The following is a 24,611-nucleotide window of genomic DNA, read 5'->3' on the forward strand; positions in this document are numbered from 1 at the left end:
CATTATTGTTGTCATTGCTATTGTTGTTGTTGGATAGCACAGAGAGAAATGGAGGAGGGGAAGACAGAGAGGGGGAGAGAAAGACAGACACCTGCAGACCTGCTTCACCGCCTGTGAAGTGACCTCCCTGTAGGTGGGGAACTGGGGGCTCAAACCAGGATCTTTACGCTGGTCCTTGTGCTTCGCGCCAAGTGTGCTTAACTCTCTATGCTACCGCCTGGCTGCACTTTATTTTTTATTCACTGTGGTGCTGACTGACTTTTCATCCTTTTAATTTCAGAGAAAGAGGGGACAGAGGGAGGGGGAGGGGGAATAGAGAGACAGCACAGTGCTAGAATTTCCCATAGTGCCATGGTCCTGGTACTCCTATATGGCACCAGGGCTCAAACCCAGGGCTCACACATGACAATGCCCTCCCAGGTGAGCTCTCACCTAGCCCCTGTTCATATCTATATCCCCATCTAAAATGAGATATTATTGGGTTGGGGAGGGCAGCATAATGATTATACAAACAGATTCTCATGCCTGAGGCTCCAAGGTCTCAGGTTCAATCCCCATGCACCACCATAAGTCAGAACTGAACAGTGCTGTAAGAAAGAAAGACAGAAAGAAAGACAGACAGAAAGAAAGAATGAAAGGGGAAGAAAGAGAGAAAGAAAGGAAGGAATAGTAAATCATTGTGAAGAGCTCTCAGCCGTACAACTAGCTCACTTTTTAAAGCTCCAACAGTGTTTTAAAGTCCTTGTGTGTTAGCAATTATACATACACATTATAATTCTAAACGCTGCAAAACAGCCAGCCACATGGCTCTAGTTATTAACTAATATACTATCATCAAAGACTAAAATGCCTCCTATTTTTTTCTCTCTCTCTTATAAATACTGCTAATATAAATGGACTTAAGTCTTTGCAGATCTTCTTAATTACTTCCTTGGATAAATTCCTGAAATTGGAGTCACTGGGCTAAGGGCCATGCCCTGCCCTGTGAGAGTTGTGGTTAGGTTGCTAGTCTGATCTCCTGGAAGGTTCTAGTAATCCAGTCTCCCACCAGTAGTGCATGGTTTGCCCTGCTTATCCAAAAAGGACAAGCTCCTCTTTCATAAGATTTGGAAGGTTATTTGGGGCTGGGGGAGAGGGGAGTATGTGTGGGAATTCTAACAGCTCCAACTTATACAGGAAAGCTTATGAGAGTTCCCAGACACCCCACAGAATCCTCTGCCCTGCCATGCTAAGCAAGAGCACTTGAAAGCCTGTTCTGCCTCTCTTCTGGTGCCATCCCCTGCCCTGATCACCAGCCCTGCTTGTGAAGCAGTAGCGTGTGCCACCAGGCAGGCAGCCACCGACCACCATGGCTCTGGAAAGACAGGTCCCTGAGTGCTGGCCAGCCATCAACCAGGATGGACCAGTCCTGGAGGACATACAACCTGCCTCTTCCTCCTCCTCCCTCCAACCCCTGGCTCACTGTCCGTCTCTGAAACAAAGACAGGACCGGTTATGGAGAGATTTGGCTCATGGGAATGGCTTTTTTTTTAAAATTCTATATTTATTTTTTTTATTTCCTAGAAGATAAAGAGGAGAGAATAAGAGAATGAGTGAGAAGGGGGGAGAGGGGGAGGGGGAAGGAGAGGTAGAGAGAGAGAAGCCAGAGCATCACTCCTGCATACATAGCATTGGGATCTAATCAGGGGCCTCAGGCATACAAGTTCTGCACTCACCCATTTAGACTATTTTACCCAGTGCCAGACCAGCTTCTCATAGAACATTTACAGCCCACTTGATGTGTGTATTTTTGCCTTTTGTTTCTATGATTCTCTAGGCCTCTGTCTCCTCAAGGGCAAAACCCAAGGAGAAGAGTTCTTCAAATCCTCCCCCAGTCCCAACACTAAGCTCCTGGCTTCTGACGCAGCTCCATGACCTTAGAATCACAATGAGACAGAAACCCAATAAAAGAGAGGAGGTGGGTTTCCCAATTATGCTCGAAAGGCACCTTGGTCTTGGATCCCCCTCTAAGTTGTTACCTCAGAACCAACAGAATCAGCTTCTCCTTGGCTAGGGACTCGTCAGAGATGCCGAGTTCAGAGCAGGCCAAAGAACTCACCTGGACGGTTCACCTGTTTTGCAGCTGCAGGACCCAGGCTCCAGTCTGGCTCCCAGCACACTAGAGACGCTTCACTCTGTGGCCTCTTTCCTGCCTCTCTCTCTCTCTCTCTCTCTCTCTCTCTCTCTGCCTCTGCTTGAAAAAGTCAGCTCGGGGGCCGAGCGGTGGCATACCTGGTGAAGCACACGCATCACCAAGCATGGCATAGACCCTGAAGCTCGTTCGCCACCTTTGCTTAAGCATCTGAGTCACCTGTTATTTTGCTTTTCACTCCTTCACAAGTGGTGAAGGAGGTGTGCAGGTGTCTATCTCTCTCTCTTCTCTACCTCCCTACCCATTTCGGTTTCTCTTTGCCCTATCAAGTAAAAAGTATATAAAGGCCACTGGGAGTGGTGGATTTGTTGTGTAGACACTGAGTCTCAGAGATAACCCTGGAAGCAAGAAAAAAAAAAAAAGAAAGGAAAGAAAGAAAGAAAGAAGAAAGGTAAAAGGTGACGCCCCATTGATGGAATAATAATAATAATAGTTATGCAAGTGTAAGACCCAAACCTGGAGCCTCTGAATCAAAGTCTGAATTTGGGGCTCTGCTCTGTTTTTTCTTTTCTTTTTTTTTCCCCCTCCCAGTTATCTTTATTTATTTATTGGATAGAAACAGACAGAAGTTGAGAGGAAAGATGGGAGAGAGAGACTGAGAAACACCTGCAGCACTGCTTCACCACTTACAAAGCTTTTCCCCTGCAGGTGGGGACTGGAGGCTCAAACTCCGGCCCCTGTGCGTTGTAACATGTGCTCGGCCAGGTGTGCCGCCACCCCGCCCCTCCAGTCTGTGTTTGAAAGAGCCTTCCTGGTGATTCTGCTGGACGTTCCAGTAGGCAACCACTGCTCTAAGGTGCCAGGAGCAAGCTTCCAAGATGCTGTTACCGGTCATCACTGGTTACTGCCAAATGACTGCCCACTGAAGGGGGGGGGCTCAGCACAGGACTTGCATGGGTGAGGCTGCCAGTTGGATCCCCAGCATTGCCAGGAAGATGCTCTGGTTCTCTCTGTGTGTGTTAGTGGACGATGCAAACCCCACATGTGTATCCGAGTGGAGCAGGAGCTGTGTGGTGGGGATCCCCACAGCATGGAGAGACAGAGGCCCACCTGCCTGGCATTACACAGTGGATAAGCAGCAGAGCTGGAGCGAGAACCTGTCTCTGTCTATCCAAGGCCTGTCACTGTCCTGCCTTTCCTAGGGACACTTCCGTGACAGACCCAACGCACAAGGGAAGGGGAAAGTGTTGGATTTCCTGGCATCGTGGGGTAGACCCTGAAGCTTGATCATTCGAATCACCTGTTCGTTTTGTTTTCCACTCCCTATCACCCTTAGAAATGGTGTCCCCATTTCTAAGGCAGTAGAATCGCAGTGTTTAAACAGCCCCTCAGTGGAAGTGCAAGTTTCTGTGCTCTAGTCCAAGCACCCCCTGTGCCAGCTCTCATAGAGGGTCAATAGAGCCTCAGAGAAGAATCAGTCATGACCCAGGGGCTGGGGAACGGCACACCTGCTTGGAGGCATATCACCATGTGCAAGGTCTTGAGTTCAAGCCCCAGCTCTTCACCTACAGGGATGGGGGGGGGGCTTCATGAGTGGTGAAGCAGGGCTACAGGTGTCTCTCTGTCTCTCTCCTTCCCTCTCCATTTCTCTCTGTCTTTATAACCAAAATAATTTTTTATATGTTGAAGTAAAAACATAAAGTTTTTAAACAATGACACCCATAAGGGCTGGGCAGTGGTGACTGGGTTAAGCACACATAGTACTAAGTGCAAGGAACCATGCAAGGAACTAGGTTCAAGCCCCTCACCCCAATCCCCATCTGCAGCATGGATGCTTCACAAATAGTGAGGCAGGTCTGCAGGTGTCTCTCTTCCTCTCTCTCTTCCCCTCCCCCCGCTCAATTTCTCTCTGTCCTATCCCATAAAGTGGAAAAAGAATTAAAAAAAAAAAGAAAAAAATGGCCACCAGGAACAGTGGACTTGCAGTGCTGGTGCTGAGCCCAGTGATAATCCTGGAGGCAAAAAAAAAAAAAAAAAGGCATCTAGGTGATTCTACTATATTTTGAAGAAAACACGGAGTGTCCTCAGTTGAGCCTGGCTCCCCACACCCCCTTTTATTTCTGCTTCTGCTGCACCCACCAGCTTGGAAACTATTTCCTTAGGTCTGCATAAAACGGACATTTTCATTTTTTTTTTGGAATTTTTATTAATTTTACTTATTGAATAGAGAGAACCATAACTCAAGAGGGATGGGGGATAGAGAGGGAGAGAGAAAGAGAGATACCTGCAGTGTTGCTTCACCACTTGCAAAGCTTTCCCCTTGCAGGTTGAGGGGGGCAGCTGGAACCTGGATCCTTGCACATTGTAACATGTGTGCTCAACCAGGTGCATCACTGCCCAGCCCCATAAAAAGCACATTTTCACAGATGCGCCATGCTCTGCAGTTAAGGGCATTCTAAACAGGGTGTTCACGGTCATTTCACCAAATGAGGAAACAGGCTGCTGGTGGGGTGGGGGTGGGCTGGGGGCAGTGAACTTCTCAAAGTTGCATCATGAGCCCTCCTTGAGGGAAGGAAGAAGGTCTTTCAACACCCCCTTCCAGAAATTGCTACTCCCCCCTCCTGGCCCCCCCACAGCAGCCCCCTCCCTCTCTCCCTCTCTCCTTCCCCCCCCCCCCCCCCCAGCTCAGCAGCCTAAACGCTTTGGCTCTGAGAGGCTCTCAAGTCCTGTGGTTTGGAGCTCTCTTGCAAGGGCACTTTGCATTTCTCCCAAATTCCTTCCAGCTGGCAGGTAGGAGCACCCCCCCCACCCCTGATAAGGATTTCCCTGTGTGGGAGCGGAACATTGACCAGAGGTAGCTGAGCACACCAGGCCCCCGCCCCAACAGCTTCGGCGCATATGGAATATATTGTGGTCGGAGGGAAATATATTTTAAGAATTTCTCCTGCATCTTTTCAGAGACATTCCACTTAGGATTACTACAGGTGTCATGAAAAGTGGGCTTGAGCTCTTCGGACGTGGGGGCAGGGGCGGGGGCAGGCTGTGGGGACTCAGGGGAGCCTCCGTCCATGAGTGGGGGGGGTAAGAAGGGACCCAGGACCCACACCCTCCAGGGGCCCCCCAGGTCTGGCTACTTCTCTGCTGATCCTGGTGGGTGTGCTTGGGATGGGACACTAGACAGAGACTTAAGTATTTATTAAGTGTTTCTCCTGACACTGCTGCTTCAGTTTCTACCCCACAATGTGCTCATTTTGGTTCTTTCTTTCTTCTCTCTTTTTCCTTCCTTCCTTCCTTCCTTCCTTCCTTCCTTCCTTCCTTCCTTCCTTCCTTCCTTTCTTCCTTCCTTCCTTCCTTCCTCCCTTCCTTTCTCTCTCTCTCTTCCTTTCACTCTCTTGTTTCTTTCTCTCTTTCTTTATCCTTCTTTCCTTCCTTCCTTTGCAACACTTCCTGTGCTGTTCTGTAGTTTCTGGAATATTCCAGTGCACATAGTTGGGACTCACTAACACAGTTGAGAGATGGACAGGCTGGCATTTTTGGTGCTTCTCTGTTACTTAGTTTTCATGACAGCCTGATCTGTTTGGAGCTGCTATTCAGCTTCCTTTCCTGGGGGAGAGGAACAGACCTCTCAGAGAGGTTAAGGAGCTCCAGCCAGGTCACACAGTGTGTCCATGGTTAATTGTCCAGACACACACCGACTTGTGTAATTCTGTGGTCTGTGTTCGGGGGGTGGAAGGTGTCTCAAGTCTCTGGGTGGGTAGCCTCACATCCAGGGGCTTGGCAGGCCCGAAATGGGTATCAGAGCATGGCTGGCGACCAGGGCTCATCTACTGATCGGGGGAGCGAAGGCCGAAAGCCAAGGCAGTGAAGTCTGAACAGTGTTAAGATGCAGGGCTGTGCACAGGAGTCATGGGAACACAGGGGACACATTGCTATCCCCAGCTAGGCTGGGCTTTCTTCATTGTCAATAGTTAACAGTTATTAAGAATTTCAAAGAAGGGACCAATTGCTAGCACACCCGGTTCAGTGCACACATTACAGGGCACAAGGATCCAGGTTCAAGTCCCTGGTCCCCACCTACAGGGAGGAAGCTTCAGAAGTGAAGCAGTGCTGCAAGTGTCTTTCTTTCTCCCTCCCTATCTCCCACTCCCCCCTCAACTTCTGTCTCGCCTATCAAAATAAATATTAAAAAATAATTTCGGGGCCAGGCAATCGGGCACCCAATTAAGCGTACATATTATCATGTACAAGGATCTGGGTTCGAGCCCCTACTCCCCACTTGTGGGAGTAGGAAAGTTTCATGAGCAGTGAGGCAGGTCTGAAGGTTTTTTTCTTCCTCTCTCATTCTCTATATCCCCCTCCCCTTTCTAGTAGAAAGAAAGGAGGAGGGAGGAAAGAAAGCACAGTCCCTGGAAGCAGTGGATTCCTAGTGCTGGCACAAGCCCCAGCGATAACCCTGCTGGCAATTAAAGAAAATTAATGAATGTAACATGGGAAGGCTGCCTACATACTTCCCAGCACACTCTGTCTTTACATTTTCGTGTCTTATTTTCACAGTGCTGTACTTTTCCCAGTATGTCTTGTTTTTCTGTCATTCATAGTCACACCTTATTTTTCTTCCACATATATATTTCAGCAGAACTCCAAGGACAAATATCACCATCTTCAAAGATGTGAACACTCAGTCAAAGGGACAGATGACTTGCAAAGTCAATCAGAAGCAAGCATGAAGAAAGAACCAGGAAACCCCTACTGTAAGCCAGCTATCAGAGTCCCTATATAAACGCCCAGTTTGTTCTGTCTCTTGAAATGTGACTGTTCTGTGCCTTCTGTCCATTGTCCTTCTCTGGTCAGTGGATCCGCAGTTGACCTCTCTCTGCCTCCTCTCTTGTTGGTGAATTTCCTGACAGCTGTCCCTTTCTCTCCTTGGCTGTGAAATCCCAAGATAGGCCATAAACAAAGGTGTTTCATTCACCATAACTATTCTCAAAATGGGGATTTTCCTCATCTCTTCATCCCGTGTTAGGCCTCATGCTTTTTCTTTTTTAATAGTGGTTTAATAATGATTAACAAGATTGTAAGATAAGAGGGCTACCATTCCATACAGTTTCCACCACCAGAGTTCCATATCTCATCCCCTCCCATTGGAAGCTTCCCTATTCTTTCTTCCTCTGGAAGTATGGACCAGAATTCTTTATATGGGGTGCAGAAGGTGGAAAGTCTGGCTTCTGTTATTGCTTCTCTGCTGGACATGGAGGTTGGCAGGTTGATCCATACTCCCAGCCTGTTTCTATCTTTCCCTAGTGGGCTAGGGCTCTGGAGAGGTGAGGCTCCAGGACACATTAGTGAGAGAAGTCAGGTTGGCACCATAGCAGCATCTGCAATTTTGTGGCTGAAAAGGGGGGAAGATGGGGGAAGAGAGGGGAAGAGGCAGGAAGATATAAAGCAGGACAAATTGTTCAGTAAGTAGGAAGCCAAAGGTAGGAATAGATGAAATGAGGGGTCCTCGTGTGAGAAAAAGCCAGAAAGTCTATTTTAGGTATGTTCCCTGGGGCCTAGGCCCAATTCTAAATGGTGAACAAATCGAATTCTCCAAACAACCCATCCTGTTAGGAAGCTACTCATTCGACAGAGGGGTTAATGGAGGCCCAGGGAGGCGACCACATTCCAGGGTGCGAGGCTGTGTTGAGGCTGGTTGTTGGTTGTTTCTGGTGTGAGAGTCATTGCTCTTGAATTTGAGATTTGAAGACTGTAGGTGTGCAGGAGGGGGGCTCACAGAGAAGAAGGGGGGCAGGGGGCTTCACTGGCAATAGTGAAGAGGAAAGGAGAACCCAGGGGTTTCAAACTGTCACCCTGAGGCCCAGGCTGCCATCTTGGGTGACCTCACCTAAGACACAACAAGGATGTGCCTCGGTCCCTGGGGTCTAGTCAGAGGAAGTGTTGCAGCTGGCTTCTGTGGCACACAGTATGGCTTGTGAGGCAGTGGGAGTCCCGGGGAGGGAGGCTGCCTGGGGCCAGGGTGGGCTGGTTCAACTATCAAGGTCAAGTAACTTTCTCAGACCATATTTCCAGTGGCTTCCTTGCATTGTATTCCAATTCCAGCCTGAGCTCCAGGATCCTGTGGGATCCCTGTTCTTCCCTTCCATTGCAGAGAGGGATAAAGTACCCTCACACTGATGGAGGCTTAATGGCTACCTCTGCAGAGGGATCCAACTTTCTGCCCTCTTCCTACTCTCATGGTGCTGTGTCATAGTCCCTTACAGAAATAAGATCTTCCTTTTTTTAAAAAAAAGATATTTTTTATTATCTTGATTTATTGGATAGACAGACAGAAATCGAAAGGGTAATGGAAGATAGAAAAGAGAGACAGAGAGACACCTGCAGCACTGTTTCACCACCTGCAAAGCCTTCCCCTTGCAGGTGGGGATCCAGGGCTCCAACCCCAGTCCTTGTGCATTATAACATGTGCACTCAACCCGGTGTACCACCACCTGGCCCCAAGTGATTTTTTTTTAATTAGTGATTTCATAATGATTAACAAGATAGTAAGATAACAGGTATATAATTCCACACAGTTTCCACAGCCCTAAATTTCCATGTCCCATCTCCTCCACTGGAAACTTCCCTCCTTATTTTTTATCCCTCTGGGAGTATAGACCAAAATTCTTTATAGGATAGAGAAGAGGGAAATAAGATCTTTCTAACAGCTCAACTTCCAGATTTCTGGGACAAATCCTTGTGCCATCCTCCTTGTGAGCGCTTGAATCTATAATCAGGTGCGGCTCTTAAACCTCCTGAGAGACTGCTGTCCACACCTGAGTTCAGTGGGTCACGTGCCTTCTTGCTGATGGGCCGGTCGACTTAATTGTGTGATTGTTTGGCCTGGAGCTGATCGCAGCAGCTGATCTAACCCTGCCACAGCTGCTTGAGTTCTGTGATGAATCAGCACCCCCTGGGTCAAGTAAAGGACGGCATTACGTTGTCCTACAAGATTCTCATGTCCTGGATGATGGCCACACAGGATGAGCTGGCTCCCCTGTGTCACCACCTTCTTTGGGAGTCGGGCTGTAGCGCAGTGGGTTAAGCGCAGGTGGCGCAAAGCACAAGGACCGGCATAAGGATCCCAGTTCGAACCCCGGCTCACCACCTGCAGGGGAGTCGCTTCATAGGCGGTGAAGCAGGTCTGCAGGTGTCTATCTTTCTCTCCTCCTCTCTGTCTTCCCCTCCTCTCTCCATTTCTCTCTGTCCTATCCCACAACGACAACAACAATAATAACTACAACAATAAAACAACAAGGGCAACAAAAGGGAATAAATAAATAAATAAAATAAAAAAAGAAAATTATTATACATATTAGTGTATTAATTCCTCTGCTTCTATTTGAACTATGATTTTATTTAATTTTTTTGGGGGGTTCCTTCTTAATGGCTGCTTTGGATTACAAGTTATAACATGCATCTTAATGTATCCCAACCTATAACATGCATCTTAATGTATCCCAACCTATAACATGCATCTTAATGTATCCCAACCTACAATCCTTTACAAGATAACTCTACTTCCTACCCTCCCTCCGTACTCAGTTCTTTGAAATGTGCTGGCTATATAGTGCAGGAGATATATGTAAAACAATCCAAAAAGATTTTTAAAGGATGTGGGGAGCTTTGTGAGCCAGGCTTTCTGCCAAGCACTTCTCACGGGTGAGATCATTGAATCACAGAAACAAAACGAAACCATAAGGTAGAGTTGCAGCTATCCCCATCCCAGAGACTAAGAACAACAAAGAAGCGTTTGAGTCGCTTTATTCAACGACAGACTGCCAGCAAATGATAGACATGGAAAGCTATCCCTGCAGTGATGGATCAAGAAAAAGAATTTTAAAAAAAGGGGGGTAATTCTAGATGAACTTTATGGGTAGTCAGTGAGTCTCCATTCTGTCACCAGGGCTGGAAGGAGTCATGTCATAGAAGCATCTGTCAGGATTTGTGCCCAGACCTTCCTTCCTTCCTCAGCCCCCTCTCTTCTGCACCCCTGCCCCAGACTTTTGTTTGGAAGAATCTACGTGGTGACAAAGAATCACTAACAGGGCAGCCAAGAGCCACGTGCCTATGTTCCGCCTTCTCGGTGAGGCTGAAATCGTTGGGTCAGTCAAAAGTGGTTCAGAGGAAATCAATACCTTCCCCGTGGTCTCTCAGCTCCATAGTGAAGCTGACTCCACGGCCTCCTCCTGTTTAACCCTTCCCTGGAATCCTGGCAAGAGAGTATGCATGAAGGCTCACTGAAAGTCTTGAAGCTCCCTCTGCATTTGGGCTTCCCAGAGCGCTCGATGAACTGACACCACTTAGCTATGTCTCCCTCCTAGACAGATCTGCTTTGAATCATGGTCCTCACAGATCCAGGGAGCTGGGGATTCCCCCTTTAACAAAAGGCAGAACTTGACTTTAGGGCTGATTCCAATCTTGGAGCAATTCCATTCCTCCTTCCTCACTTGAATCTAGTGAAAGTCAATAAATTGAATGGTGAGAAAGGTGTTGATGCCTCTGACCAGACCCCCCCTTCCCCTAAACCCCCCCAAGGACTCCTCACTCACATATGCCCCACCAACCCCTCCCCACCCCGCCCTCCCCAAATACACAGGAGACCTCTGTCGTTGAACTTGCTCTCAGAATGTGAAGGCACTTTCTTCCTGGGCTCTCAAGTCATTTTTTCAATTATGATCAAACAGATCCCACTAATCTCTCTTAAAAGCCAGGACGTGACTGAGCCGGAATCCACACGCAGGCTGTCTGACTTCAGAGCCCACGCACAGTGTGTCTTGCTGGTACCCATTACAGACCATCATTGGACTCTCTTCACTAATGCCTAGGCCTGCTCTGCTGAGTCCACCCACCAGCAGGTGATGAGGCCTAAGTGAGGCCAGGACAGAAGAGAATCTTGGCCAGGGGCTTCCGGGAGGGAAGTGAATGTTCCTTTTGACCAGTTTCCTCTCTGCACAAGCAGACTTTTTGAGAACATTGATTTCTCTCTCTCTCTCAGTACAAACATCCTGACTTAATTTGATGTCTTTATTAATCAGAGAATCATTATGAATGCTGATACTAAAAGCCCAAGTTGATAATAATAACATTCTCTACTGTTTTTAGTGCAAATAAAAGCCAGCTGGGGCTCTGATAGAGGCTTGTTTCATCTGAGTCAAAGCTCGGTCACATGACTACAATTAACAACAAGGGAGCCTGGGAAGTGTAGTCCTTAGCTGGCTGACCCTATACCTTATTCCCGACCCCCCCCCCCATTTTGTATTTGTAAGTTATAATATTTTAAGATTACTGCCCCTGTGGCTACAGACAGACTATGACCCACATAGTCAATGACTGCCACCTCTCCAGATTCAAAGGAGGTCTCGAAACTTTACATCAGGCTCAACCTGACGCTGTTGACTGGCTACGGAAGAAGGGCAAATGCTAGAAGAAGAAGATTACAATGCATGGTTCCCCATCACACACCCTACCAAAGTCCCGTATCCCTCACCCTCAGACTTCCCAAAGATAACCACCATAGTTCTCACAAGTCTTTAGAAATAAATAGTTTGGTTGGGGGGTGCTGGGTGGTGGCACGCAGGGTTAAGTGCACAAGGTACAGAGCCTAAGGACTCAGCACAAGAGCCACAAGATCACAAGATGAAGGGAACTGGGTCCCTGACATTCACCCTCACTACCTACTGGGTCCCTGACATTCACCCTCACTATCTACTGGGTCCCTGACATTCACCCTCACTACCTACCCCTACTATGACTTTCATGAAAATAAGCTTGAATCGTGTTTGAACCATTACATCTAGAGATGTTTGTTAAAGATTAATCCGTCTTTCAACTATGATCTTTATTTGCCCAATAAGTTTCATAGTCTGACTATGCAGCTACTAAGAACAATGAACTCAACTTCTCTGATCCATCTTGGTCAGAGCTAGAAGGAATTATGTTAAGTGAGCTAAGTCAGAAAGATAAAGGTGAGTATGGGATGATCCCACTGACCAACAGAAGTTGAGAAAGAAGATCAGAAAGGGAAACTAAAAGCAGGATCTGACTAAATTGTAAGTAGGGCACCAAAGTAAAAACCCCGTGATGAGGGGGAGCGGCTTCCTGGGCTGGTGGGGGTGGGGTTAGGGGTGGGGGTGGGTGGGTGGGATGGGACACAGTCTTTTGGTGATGGGATTGGTGTTTATGTACACACCTATTAAATTGTAGTCATATAAATCACTATTTAATTAACATGAGAGGGGGAAAATTGATTGTATGTCTAAAAAAGGGACTTTTCAAAGTTAACCCAATTGCCAAATAATGTGATGATAGCAGTAACTATCCATTGTCTTCTTGAACCCTAAGACAGCAGGAACCTCACATTTCCACTATAGAGCCTAAACTTCCCCCAGTCCTGGGACCCTAGGGTGGGGCCCACTTTCCCACATGCTTCTCTCAATTCTTATCGAATAATATTGCATCCGCTGATTGCAACCTAATCGACGCAACGAGTGCCACCCCAGCATGCTTCACTTCAGACTGTGTCCAGAGACTTCAGGTGTGGAATGAAAACCCTTCAGCTTCATCACTCTGGTGAGACCTTTCTTTTCATAGTATTCTCTGATTCCATCCCAGGTGGTTCACTTCCTAACAAAGTCCCAAAACCTAGATATAGACCAGGTTCCAGGAGATGGAGCATATGTTCACACGTATCCATAAATTAGGGCAAATATATACCTGAAAGCAGAAGTACACTAGAGTTTGCAGTGAGTACCCCCCAACACTTCATCTCCACTACTCCAGCCTTTGGGTCCATGATTCTTCAACAATTTGTTTGGCTTTGTATGTTAACTCTCTTTTCAGCCACCAGGTTCCAGATGCCATCAGGATGCTGGCCAGGCTTCCCTGGACTGAAGACCCCACCAATGTGTCCTGGAGCTCCACTTCCCCAGAGACCCACCCTACTAGGGAAAGAGAGAGGCAGACTGGGAGTATGGATCGACCAGTCAACGCCCATGTTCAGCGGGGAAGCAATTACAGAAGCCAGACCTCCCACCTTCTGCAACCCACAGCGACCCTGGGTCCATGCTCCCAGAGGGATAGAGAATGGGAAAGCTATCGGGGGAGGGAATGGGATATGGAGATTGGGTGGCGGGAATTGTGTGGAGTTGTACCCCCCCATCCTATGATTTTGTTAATGTCTCCTTTCTTAAATGAATTTTAAAAAAAGAAAAAAAAAGTTTCACAGTCTGATCATCTATGCTGCTATGAAATATGTCATACCGCTTTGTGAAATCCCTGGTCAGAGTCTTACCAACATCTGAAAAGCCTCCACTTCTGAGAAATGTATTTAGACACATTCAGGTAATTCACTAACTAGCAGAGCAGTGTGTCCTTTCAGGCAGGCAACGCAGGACTGAGCCCAGGCATTATATGAGATCACCAAGACACAGAAGAAGCTCTGGTGCTAGGTTCTCGCTCCATCTTTCTCTGTCCCTGCTTCTTTATCTATAATAAAAAGAAGAAAAGAGACTGCCTGAGAGTGGTGGAATCCTGCATGTGTAAAGCCCTGGCGTCACCAAAGAGGAAAAAAGAAAAAAAAGAGACAAAGAAAGAGAGAAAGAAAAGGAAGAGAGGAAGGATGGTAGAAAGAGGGAGAGAGAAGGGAAGAAATACAGAGAGAAAGTGAAAGAATGAGTGACAAAACAAAAGTGCATTTATCTCCCTTCATCTACCTCAGAAATCAAGCTTCTAATAGATTTTTTTTAACTAAGACCTGGTTCTTTCTATGACTTTGACTATTTATTTTTTTATTATCTTTTATTGCCCTTGTTGTTTTATTGTTGTAGTTATTATTTTTGTTGTCATTGTAGGTTAGGACAGAGAGAAATGGAGAGAGGAGGGGAAGACAGAGAGGGGGAGAGAAAGACAGACACCTGCAGACCTGCTTCACCGCCTGTGAAGCGACGCCCCTGCAGGTGGGGAGCCGGGGGCTTGAACCGGGATCCTTATGCCGGTCCTTGCGTTTCGTGCCATGTGCGCTTTACCCGCTGCACTACCGCCCAACTCCCCTTTTTATTTATTTTTATTTATTCATTTATTTTTTATTCTACCAGAGCACTGCTCAGCTCTGGCTTGTGGTGGTGCTGGAGAATGAACAACTTTGGCGCCTCAGGCATGAATAACATTCTGCATAACCATTATGCAGTCTCCCCAGCCCCTTTCAGTTCTTCTTCTAGTGTTTGCCCTTCTTCTGTAGCCAGTCAACAGTGTCAGGTTGAGCCTGATGTTAAGTTTCGAGACCTCCTTTGAATCTGGAGAGGTGGCAGTCGTTGACTATGTGGGTCATAGTCTATCTGGAGCCGCAGGGGCAGTTCGGGTCGTCTCCGGCTCCCCAGTGATGGAACATAGCGGCGCACCCGCCATGGCCTGTTAGATAGCGATTGAGGAGGGCCCAATCATAACGTGCTAGGTCAAAGCCGGGTTGACGCTTGCAGGGGTCTGTGATGAGGTGTTTGTTCTTTACCTCAGCTGACTGCCAGCTCTGTTTCCAAGAGTCTGGAATAGAGAAGTTCAGTGTAGGCGTAGGGGACCAGATTGGGTGACGAGACGTCAAGCGTTGGACAGGGTGGGCAAAGATATCCGCGTATATTGGCAGGTCCGGTCGAGCGTAGACGTGGGAAATGAACTTAGATGATGCCGCATCCCGACGGATATCTGGCGGGGCGATGTTGCTAAGAACTGGCAGCCATGGAACCGGGGTGGAACGGATGGTTCCAGAAATTATCCTCATGGAGGAATATAATTTGGAATCGACCAAGTGGACATGAGGGCTACGGAACCATACTGGGGCACAGTATTCTGCAGTGGAATAGCATAATGCCAGAGATGATGATCGTAGTGTGGAAGCGCTCGCGCCCCATGAGGAGCTGGCCAGTCTTGCAATGATGTTGTTCCTCGCGCCCACCTTTGCTGCAGTTTTTATGAGATGATCGTGAAATGACAGAGTGCGATCGAGAGTGACGCCAAGATAGACTGGCTGGGCTTCATGCCGGATTCTCGTATCGCCAAGCTGCACATTAAGCTCACGTGAGGCCGAGGCATGGTGTAGATGGAAAACAGATGATACCGTTTTTGCAGTGCTAGGGATTAGTCACCATTTTTTACAGTAATCAGATATCGGAGACATGTCTTTCATGAGTGTTTCTTCGAGGATGTCGAACTTGGATGCCTGAGTTGCACAGCAGATGTCATTGGCGTAGATGAACTTCCTTGAAGAAGTTTCTGGGAGGTCATTGATGTAAATATTAAATAGCGTAGGAGCCAGAACAGAGCCCTGGGGGAGGCCACTTGAGATAAGTCTCCATCTGCTCGACTTGTCACCCAGATGTACCCGGAATCTTCTGTTTTGGAGAAGAAACGATATAGTGTTGGCCACCCATGGAGGCAGGCATCTTGAGATCTTGACTAGGAGACCACGGTGCCAGACCGTGTCATAGGCTGCTGTGAGATCAACAAAGACAGCACCCGTCTTCTAATTCTTCTGGAATCCATTTTCAATGTAAGTTGAGAGGGCCAGGGCTTGTTCGCAGGTAGATCTTCCTTTCAGTGATCTTGAAACAGACGCCAGTTCTTTCCTTTCAGATCTTTGAGAGCCCTCCTTGAAAGCCAGCCCGTTGGTGTTCAGTTTGCTACCTTGTCTATAATGGTTCATCGCTGCCATTTGAAAATTTCAGAAAAAGAGCCCTGCTGCTGCTTTCTGACCAGAGCTCAAGAGCTTGGTTTTTGTTTGTCTTCGTTTGTTTTGTTTTAAATTTTAACTGTTAAAACCCATGGCGGGGGGGACCCAGCAATGACACTTAGAGCAAAACTTAAAAACTTCCGTGCCGCTTGGGGGTGGGGGTAGGGGTGAGGACTCTGGCAAAAGTTTTCATTGGAAAACTTTTCCAAATTTTCCTTAGTGAGGTTGTTTGACTGAATTTTTTTTTCCTTTAAAAATGGAAACCTATATTTTCCACAGAGATTCCTGGAAACCCAGACAGAAGAATGATTTTTTTTTTGCATACCCATGATTTTGTTATAGAGCTTAGATGTCTCAGATTGGATTTATTTGGAGGTGTGTGTGTGTGTGTGTGTGTGTGTGTGTGTGTGTGTGTGTGTGTGTGTGTGTGAAGTCGGAGGGCAGGGCCTACATGGAACGGTTTGCTATTCTAGGGTGAAGCATAAACCTGTCAGAAAAAGGAGTCTGGGGTAGTGGACACAGCATAATGGTTATGCAAAGAGAGTCTCATGCCTGAGGCTCTAAAGTCCCAGGTTCAATCCCCTGCACTGTCAAAAGCCAGAATTGAGCAGTGCTCTGGAAGAAAAAAAAAAAAAGTCTTGGAGACCTATGGTAATTCTCCAGTGTGACTATATAGCATTTGCTAAGCTCTGGCTCTGAAGGAGGCTGATCCAGATCTAGACTTGGGGCTCCTCACTCCCATCCACCTCTTTGCCTACTGGGAAGGGCCTAGCAGTGTGATTACCTGTCCTAATGGTTTGTGACCTTTGCCTAAGGAAGAGATGAGACCCCCTTGCTGTTTCTACCTCGACCTCCTCTGTATTACACTTTCCCTCCCCTCAGCTGTGGCCACTGGCATGATTTTGATCTGGCTAAGGGGAAGTTGAGCCGGGAGTGTGTTTAGTTTGGGTTTAGCAGTATATTTTGCTGTGGTTTGCACTTCCTCTGTATACAGTTACTGAGAGGCTGTCCCCGTGGCTTTGAGCAAGAAGGCTATTAGAAGGGCCGTGGCATGAATGAGTCCTATGTCATGACTCCAGCCCTACCCCCCCCCCCAAATATGTGGGAAGTGGAGGGAACTCACTAGAAGAAAGATTGAGTTGTGGGTTGGGGAAATAACTCACTAGGATATTGTGCTGCTTTGCAGTGTCCGTGACCCAGGTTTGTTCCTGGTACCCACCTCACTGAATGAAGCTTCAATACCATGGTCTCTCTGTCTCTATCCCTTCCTTTTGCAAAGATCATAAACCATCTGCCTTCTCTGTCTCTATCTATATGACTTGTCTAGAGTGAATGATATTCAGAAATGGCTACTTAAATATAAAGAGATGGCACAGAGGCTGGGAAGTGGCGTGCCTGGCTAAGCTCACCTATCACCACGTGCAGGGACCTACGTTCAAGCCCCTGCTCCCCAGCCTGCAGCGGGAATGCTTCATGGGTGGCGAAGCAGGTCTGCTGGTGTCTATCTTTCTCTCCCCCTCTCTTATTCTACGTCTCCTCTCAAGTTCTCTCTGTTCTATCAAATGAAAATAGAAAGAAAAAAGATGGCCAAGATGGCTGGTAGGAGTGCTGGACTCGTAGTGTTGTCACTGAGCCACAGCGATAACTCTGGAGGGGAAAAAAAAGAGACATAAACAGTCTCCCCTCCCCTCCCATAATGTAAGGAAGACATTAGACAGGACAAGGTATTAGATACTTCATGAATGAAAATGTCATTGTAATAGATTCGGTGCCATTGGGAGACATTCACCAGATTTTGAAATACAAGTTAAAGTTGATTTGTTTTATTTTATTATTATTTAAAATTTATTTATTTACTTTCCCTTTTGTTGATTTATTTTTAAGATGGCACCAGAGAATAGACTCTGGGCCTCCTGCACGCCTGCTTCTGCTAAGCAAACTCACCAGTCCCCACGGAAGGGAGGAGAGACATCACCGCACGGCTCCCCCATCCACGATTACATTCTGACCAATGAGATGTGAGAAGAATGTCCAGACCCTTGGAGGGGGCATCAAAGAGCAGAATGGTGGTCTCCCATGCTCCAGGTGGGGCAGCCCCATGTTGAGAATGACAGAGAAGCCCAGAGCAGAGACTAGATCTGAAACTCTGTGACTACCCTTCCAGCAGCCTTAGGTGAAGACTATTACAGAGAAGAAAATTATTGTTGTCATCATTTTTTATTTTTTTGTTAATAATGGGCTACAAGATTGTAAAATGATAGGGTATAGTTCCACTTTGGTGCACCCCAGCATCAAAGTGCTCCCACCCTCTCACTTCACAAAACTAACCACCACAGTTCTCACAAAGTCTCAGAAAGTTTGTTGGCTTCTTTTTTTTTTTTCTTGTGTCTTGAGGAACATCTCTATATATACACATATAAATTTATAAAATAAAAAATAGAAAGTATCGACAAAACCATAGGATAAGGGGGTAAAATTCCACACACTTGCCACCACCAGAACTCCATATCCCACCCTCTCCCCTGCTAGCTATTTCCTATTCATTATTCCTCTGGGAGTATGGACCCAGGGTCATTATAGGGTGCAGAAGGTGAAAGGTGTGGCTTCTGTAATTGCTTCCCCACTGAAAATGGGCGTTGACAGGTCAATCCATACTCCCAGTCTGCCTCTCTCTTTCTCTAGTGGGGCAGGGCTCCAGAGAGATGGGGTTCCAGGATACATTGGTGAGGTCGTCTTCCCAGGGAAGTCCAGTTGGCATCATGGTAGCATCTGCAATTTGGTGGCTGAAAAAGCATTAAGATCTAAAGCTGAACAAATTATTTAATAATCTGGAACCTAAAGGCACGGATATAACAGATGAGATTTGGGGTCTCCATTTTGGAAAAAGCTAGTTGGTCTATTTTAGGTCTATTCCAAGGGGCCCATGACTTTACCAAGTTTTGCCTGATCCCAATAGCTAACATGCAGGTAGGCCAAAGGTATTGTCTGGAGAGATGGTGTCAGGATTGGAAATAGAACTAGAAAGCTGCATCAGGGAAGTGAGTAGCTCCCAAATATGGGGAAAGTATATAAATACCTTTAACTGTAAACCCCATCGATTTGATCTGGGGTCTATATTCAGTGTAGGAGCCTGTGGAACCTCTGTATTCTGTAGGTCTGAGCTTGTATTCTGTGGTCATGACTAGGAATATTCCAGGCTGCACTAATTTCTAGACCCAGCTTCCTCAGGTGGTAAGTAGAGTATGTTGCCCAATCGCCCTTCGGAGGATGGAACAATCCCAACCATCATTGATCCACAGTGAGGGCAAGGTCCTGACAGGGCTCACAAAGGGGTTCGTTATATCCATTGTATTCCTGATGGAGGTGACCAGTGACAGTGGAGAGTGGGATCTCTTAGAGGTCTCAGCCCATCATGGCTTCTGTTTGTTTGTTTATTTGTTTATTTTTCCCTCCAGGGTTACTGCTGAGACTCAGTGCCTGCACTACAAATTCACTGCTCCATTTTTTCCTTTCTAACTTTATTTGACGGGACAGAGAGAAATTGCGAGGGAAGGGGAGATAGAGAGGGGAGGAGAGAAAGACACCTGCAGACCTGCTTCACTGCTCATGAAGATGAAGTTTCCCCCATGGGTGGGGAGGAGGTGCTTCTGGGTTCTCTGTTTTAGAGGAGAAAATTACACACACACACACACACACACACACACACACACACACACCATATATAAATATACATGTGTATTTTTTAAAATCTATTATTTGTTAGGACAGAGAGACATTGAATTGGGGGAGGGAAGGGGAGCTAGAGACAGAGAGATACCTAAAGCCCTGCTTCACCATGCATGCAAGCTTCCCCCCTGCGGGTGGGGACCCAGGGGCTTGAACCCAGGCCTTTGGGTATAATAACATGTGCTTAACTGCTTGTGCCACCACCTGGCCCCTCCCCTCTCAACTTATATCTTTAAGTCCCCCCTCCCAATTGGGTCATTGCAATAGTGACTGTCCCTCTGTCCAGACCACATGTTAACTACACCCTCTTACCAACTTCCCTCTTTTGTCTTATTTCTGAAAGGGAAGAAGCACAATACTAGGCCAACAATATTATGGGAAGCCTCTGAAGTTATTTGCAAGGTGAGGAAATGGAGTCCCCAAACTGGCCCAACCACTTGAGGATTTCCCACAGCCATGTCCTCAGACCCACGCCAGGCCCAGGCCTCACAGCAGCTGCCTTTGGAATGCACCCTCTGGTCCAGGCCAGGACCAAGTCACAGGCAAAATAAATAGGACTGGCTGTTTCCACCCCAATTTCACGCTCCTTAGGAAGGAAGTGGAACTTGGACCAGGCACAGGTTGTCTGAGGGGGTCGGAGGGAGAGGACGGTGTCAGATTTTTTTTGGAGCAGAGCAGGTTGACTTCTGCTCTGCTGGGAGTCACAGGCTGAAGATTTGCCTGGAGGATTCTCTGTCCATTTCTGCTCCACTGTTCCAGCATCCTCCTCCCTCACCCAGTGGTCAAGTGCTATCATGAGGCTCTCCCTTAAACCTGGCCTTTTTCTCTCCAAAGAACCCTGGCTTCCAACATCACCCAGTTCCTGCCCAGCCCTGTGTTTATGGGAAAGAACAGCTGGCCCTCTAAACATCACTGGAGCTACAGTTTATGTGGACTAGATTTCAACTTCTAAATTCTATGACACAGTGCTGGGTGGTGGTGGGTGGAGGGTTGGAAATGCCTTTGGAGGCAGAAGAAGGAGGGTTGGGGGGCTTACTGGCTTCTTACTGTGACCTGAACTCTCAGGTTCAGTCTGCAGGTGGGTTCATTGTCTCTGTCTCCTTCCAGCTTTGGGGGACATCATGTCTGAAACTATAACTGATTGAGATTCAGGGAAGTCACCGACACATTGTCTGACTTAGGACATGGACTCTGGAAAGTTGGTGCTGTGTCCCAGAGGAAAAGCTGGTACCCCACATGGGGGATTTCTGGAGGTGTCAATGGAGGGCGCTGTTGATAAAAACCTGGGCTAGAACACCAGGGAGCTTGCTCAGTGGGCAAAGCACATGCCTTGGCATGAGGTCCTGGGTTCAATTCCTGGCATGTCGTGGAATGGAAAGAGAAATTCATCAGACCATAGTGACCTTGAGGGCCCCTGTGACCCTTGGTGTTACATTAAGCCCGAGGCAAATGCCCTAAAGGGAAGAGGCAGCCTAACCCCACCCCTACCCGCCTGCCTCCTCTGAGCCTTCCCACTGGCTGATGGCTGCACTTCACGTGGGTCCGCCTCCAGGGCACAACGTGATGGGGCAGGGCCGGACACATGGAAAATATCTGTCACTAATACATGTCAGAAATGCCCAGATATTATTAGAACTTCTAGAAATGACTGTCACTCCGCATAACAGGACACTCTGTCCAGGGGGGTGGGAAAGCAATCAAGAACAGTCTAGATAACAATTCCTGAGAGCTCACTTCCTTCTAAGCACGGTCCTGGACGCTTAATGCTCAGTTCTGGCATAAGCGGGTGCTGGGGATTGAACCTTCATCCTCTGGGGCCTCAGGCATGCGAGCGGGTGCTCAGACAGGTTGAGCTCTGGGTGAGTTGAGTTATCTCTCTCTCTCTCTCTGCCTTGGTTTCATCTCAAATGGAGGGCAACAGGGTGCCTGCCTCACGGGACTGTTGAGAGGTTAACTCTGGCATGATTCCCAAGACTCAGACCAATGTGTTGGTGGAAAAAAAAAAAAGGATCTAACTGGAATCATGAGGTTCTCCCCCGGGAAGAAGCCCTCTGGCCTTTCAGTCCCCTCCATTTATTTAACCAGGGCCTATTAAGTGTCTGCTGGGCACAGATCTGATCCTCCTCCTCCTCCTCTTCCTTCTCCTCTCCTTCTCTTTCTCCTCTTCCTCCTCTTCCTCCTCCTCTCTTCTTCTTTTTAATTAATTAGTTTTTTCTTTTTTAAATTTATGATTATTATTTATTATCACCATGCACTGGGGCTCAGTGTCGTCACTATAAATCCACCAACCCTGGCAGCTATTTTTTCCCTTTTTTTAAAAAATGTTATTCAATAGGACAGTGAGAAATTGAGAGGGTAGAGGGGAGATAGATGTATTTTTTTTTCAGTTTTATTAGTGATTTAATACTGATTTACAAAATTACAAGATAACAGGGGTACAATTTTATACCATTCCCACCACCTGTGCTGGGCATCTCTGGGCTGTGTGACTCCTGGAGCCACTGACTTTCACGGAAGTGAAGCCCACAGTGTCCCCTGGAGGTGAGCGCTCTCGGGTGGGGTGCAGGGAATGCCAGAGCACCTTCAGGGAGAGAGATGGAAGCCATGGTCCCTGGCCTCCCCCACCCGCCCCCAGCTCTGAACCCATTTGTGGGGGGCCTGGGCCAGGCAGATCAAATATACAAAGCACGGCCTTTGTTTGACTGTCTTATCAAGACAGCTGGGGCCCATCAGATGGGTGGGGTGAGAGGGCCTCTCCTCAATGACTTGTGACTCCATGGGTGATGAGTAGGGCTTGGGGCCCTGGGGGTGGAGCTGCATCACCAGCCATGGGGGCCGGCCACGCTGGGTGCCTGGCCTGTTCATCCACCAAAGCCTTGGGACTGACTGTGCTGTGGGACCCTCAGCTGAGTCACAGTCTCAGCCAACCCCACCCAACTCAGCGCTGATTTCCCCAAGCAGGAGGGACACCAAGCACTGGAGTCCTCAGTTTATTCTCAGAGACACCAGATCCCCATCTCACCACCCATATCCGAAGTTACTATGTTTTTTTTAACAGTACATTCATTTTAATTTTATTTTATTTTAAAATCTTTATTTATTGGATAAGGACAGCCACATATCAAGAGGGAAGGGGGTGATAGAGAGGAAGAGAGACAGAGAGACACCTGCAATACTGCCTCACCACTTATGAAGCTTTCCCCCTGCAGGTGGGTCCAGACTGGGGGCTCGAACCCGCGTCCTTGCACATTGTAATACATGCGTTCAACCAGGGGCGCCACCACGCAGCTGCCTAAAATACATTTCTATTTATTTATTTTCCCTTTTTGTTGCCCTTGTTTTTTCATTGTTGTTGCAGTTATTATTGTTGTTGTTATTGATGTCATCATTGTTAGATAGGATAGAGAGAAATGGAGAGAGGAGGGGAAGACAGAGAGAGGGAGAGAAAGACACCTGCAGACCTGCTTCACCACCTGTGAAGCCGGGGGGGGGGTAAAATACATTTCTTATTTTGATTTTTAAAAGGTTATTTATGAGAGAGAAGGAGTCAGAGCATCCCTCTATTCTGGCAGATACATGTGATAGCAAGGATTGATCTGCATACCTCCTGTCTGAGAATCCAGTGTTTTGTCTATTGTACCATCTCCCAGGTTATTTCATTAAAAAAATTTTTTTTTTGCCTCCAAGGTTATTGCTGGTGCTCAGTGCCTGGACCATGAATCCACTGCTCCTGGAGGCCTCCCCCCCTTTTGTTGCCCTTGTTGTTGTAGCCTTGTTGTGGTCATTATTGTTGTTTTTGATGTCGTTTGTTGTTGGGTAGGACAGAGAGAAATGGAGAGAGGAGGGGAAGACAGAGAGGGGGAGAGAAAGATAGACACGTGCAGACCTGCTTCACTGCCTGTGAAACGACACCCCTGCAGGTGAGGAGCTGGGGGCTCAAACCGGGATCTTTATGCCGGTCCTTGCGCTTTATGCCACGTGCGCTTAACCCATTGTGCTACCGCCCAAACCCCTAATTTTTAAAATTTTTTCATTGCCACTGGTGTTATCACCGAGGTCCAGTGCTGGCACTACAGGTCCTCAGCTCCTGCTGGGCATTTTTTTTCTTTCTACCATTTTTTTTTATTAGGACAGAGAGAAAGAGAAAGAAAGGGACATAGAGAGGAGAGAGAAAGGTAGACACACCTGTAGACCTGCTTTATCACTGCAGGTGGGGAGAGGGGCCTTGAACCCGGGATCCTTGCACATGATGATATGTGCACTTAATTGAGCCACCCCCCCATTTTAATTTTTTCATGTGTCTTAAATACCTCTTAAATATTAAGAGTTTAGGGGCTAGGCAGTGGTGGATTTGTAGTAAAATGCACTGACCTTGCATTGAACAGCCTCAGGGGTCTGGAGTCAGACACCTTCCAGGCACATATGTTGGAAAGCCCATAAAGAAGAGATGGCAGAGGTGACTGACTGTCTCCAGGCGTTAAGCTAGTGAGATGGGGACATGTTGCTCTTTTATCTCCTGTGTGTGTCTGTGCTGCACGTGGCCCTGCTCTCTGCCGTGGCACTTAGGCCTGTGCACACATTGTCCCTTGTCCCCATCTGGGCCATCTGCCGCTGGGGAAAAGCGTCCCCTGACAGATCCTTCTGCTGACTGACTGTGCCACAGTGTCCCACCATCATTACAGCACTGTCATGAGCTCTGCTTGGTCCCCACAGTATTGTCTGACCCGGGGCCCTGGTCTCCCCCCAACACACACACACACACACACACACACACACACACACACACACACACACACACCAGCAGCACCTGTCTCTGTTTCTGGTTCCCTATCTTGTGTCTATCCCCTGCTCCCTGCTATGTACTTGTGGACATTTATTCTCTTTCTGGCAAACACTAGCTCTTTGTTTGTTTGTTTGTTTGTTTGTTTGTTTTGCATCCAGGGTCATTGCTGGGGCTTGGTGCCAGCACTGTGAATCCACTGCTCCTGTGGCCATTTT

General features: G+C 47.5%; 1 long non-coding RNA gene across 1 annotated transcript; it reads right to left on the bottom strand.

The window, feature by feature from the left end:
* Positions 1-9,918: 9,918 nt before the first annotated feature.
* On the bottom strand, positions 9,919-13,794 carry LOC132538995 (uncharacterized). Its single transcript, XR_009550314.1, has 2 exons — positions 13,461-13,794; positions 9,919-10,623 (listed from the first exon to the last, which is right to left on the bottom strand). It is a non-coding gene; the product is annotated as an uncharacterized LOC132538995 (long non-coding RNA).
* Positions 13,795-24,611: the final 10,817 nt, after the last annotated feature.

This window comes from Erinaceus europaeus, chromosome 6 (assembly GCF_950295315.1).
Source record: "Erinaceus europaeus chromosome 6, mEriEur2.1, whole genome shotgun sequence".
Taxonomy (NCBI): domain Eukaryota; kingdom Metazoa; phylum Chordata; class Mammalia; order Eulipotyphla; family Erinaceidae; genus Erinaceus; species Erinaceus europaeus.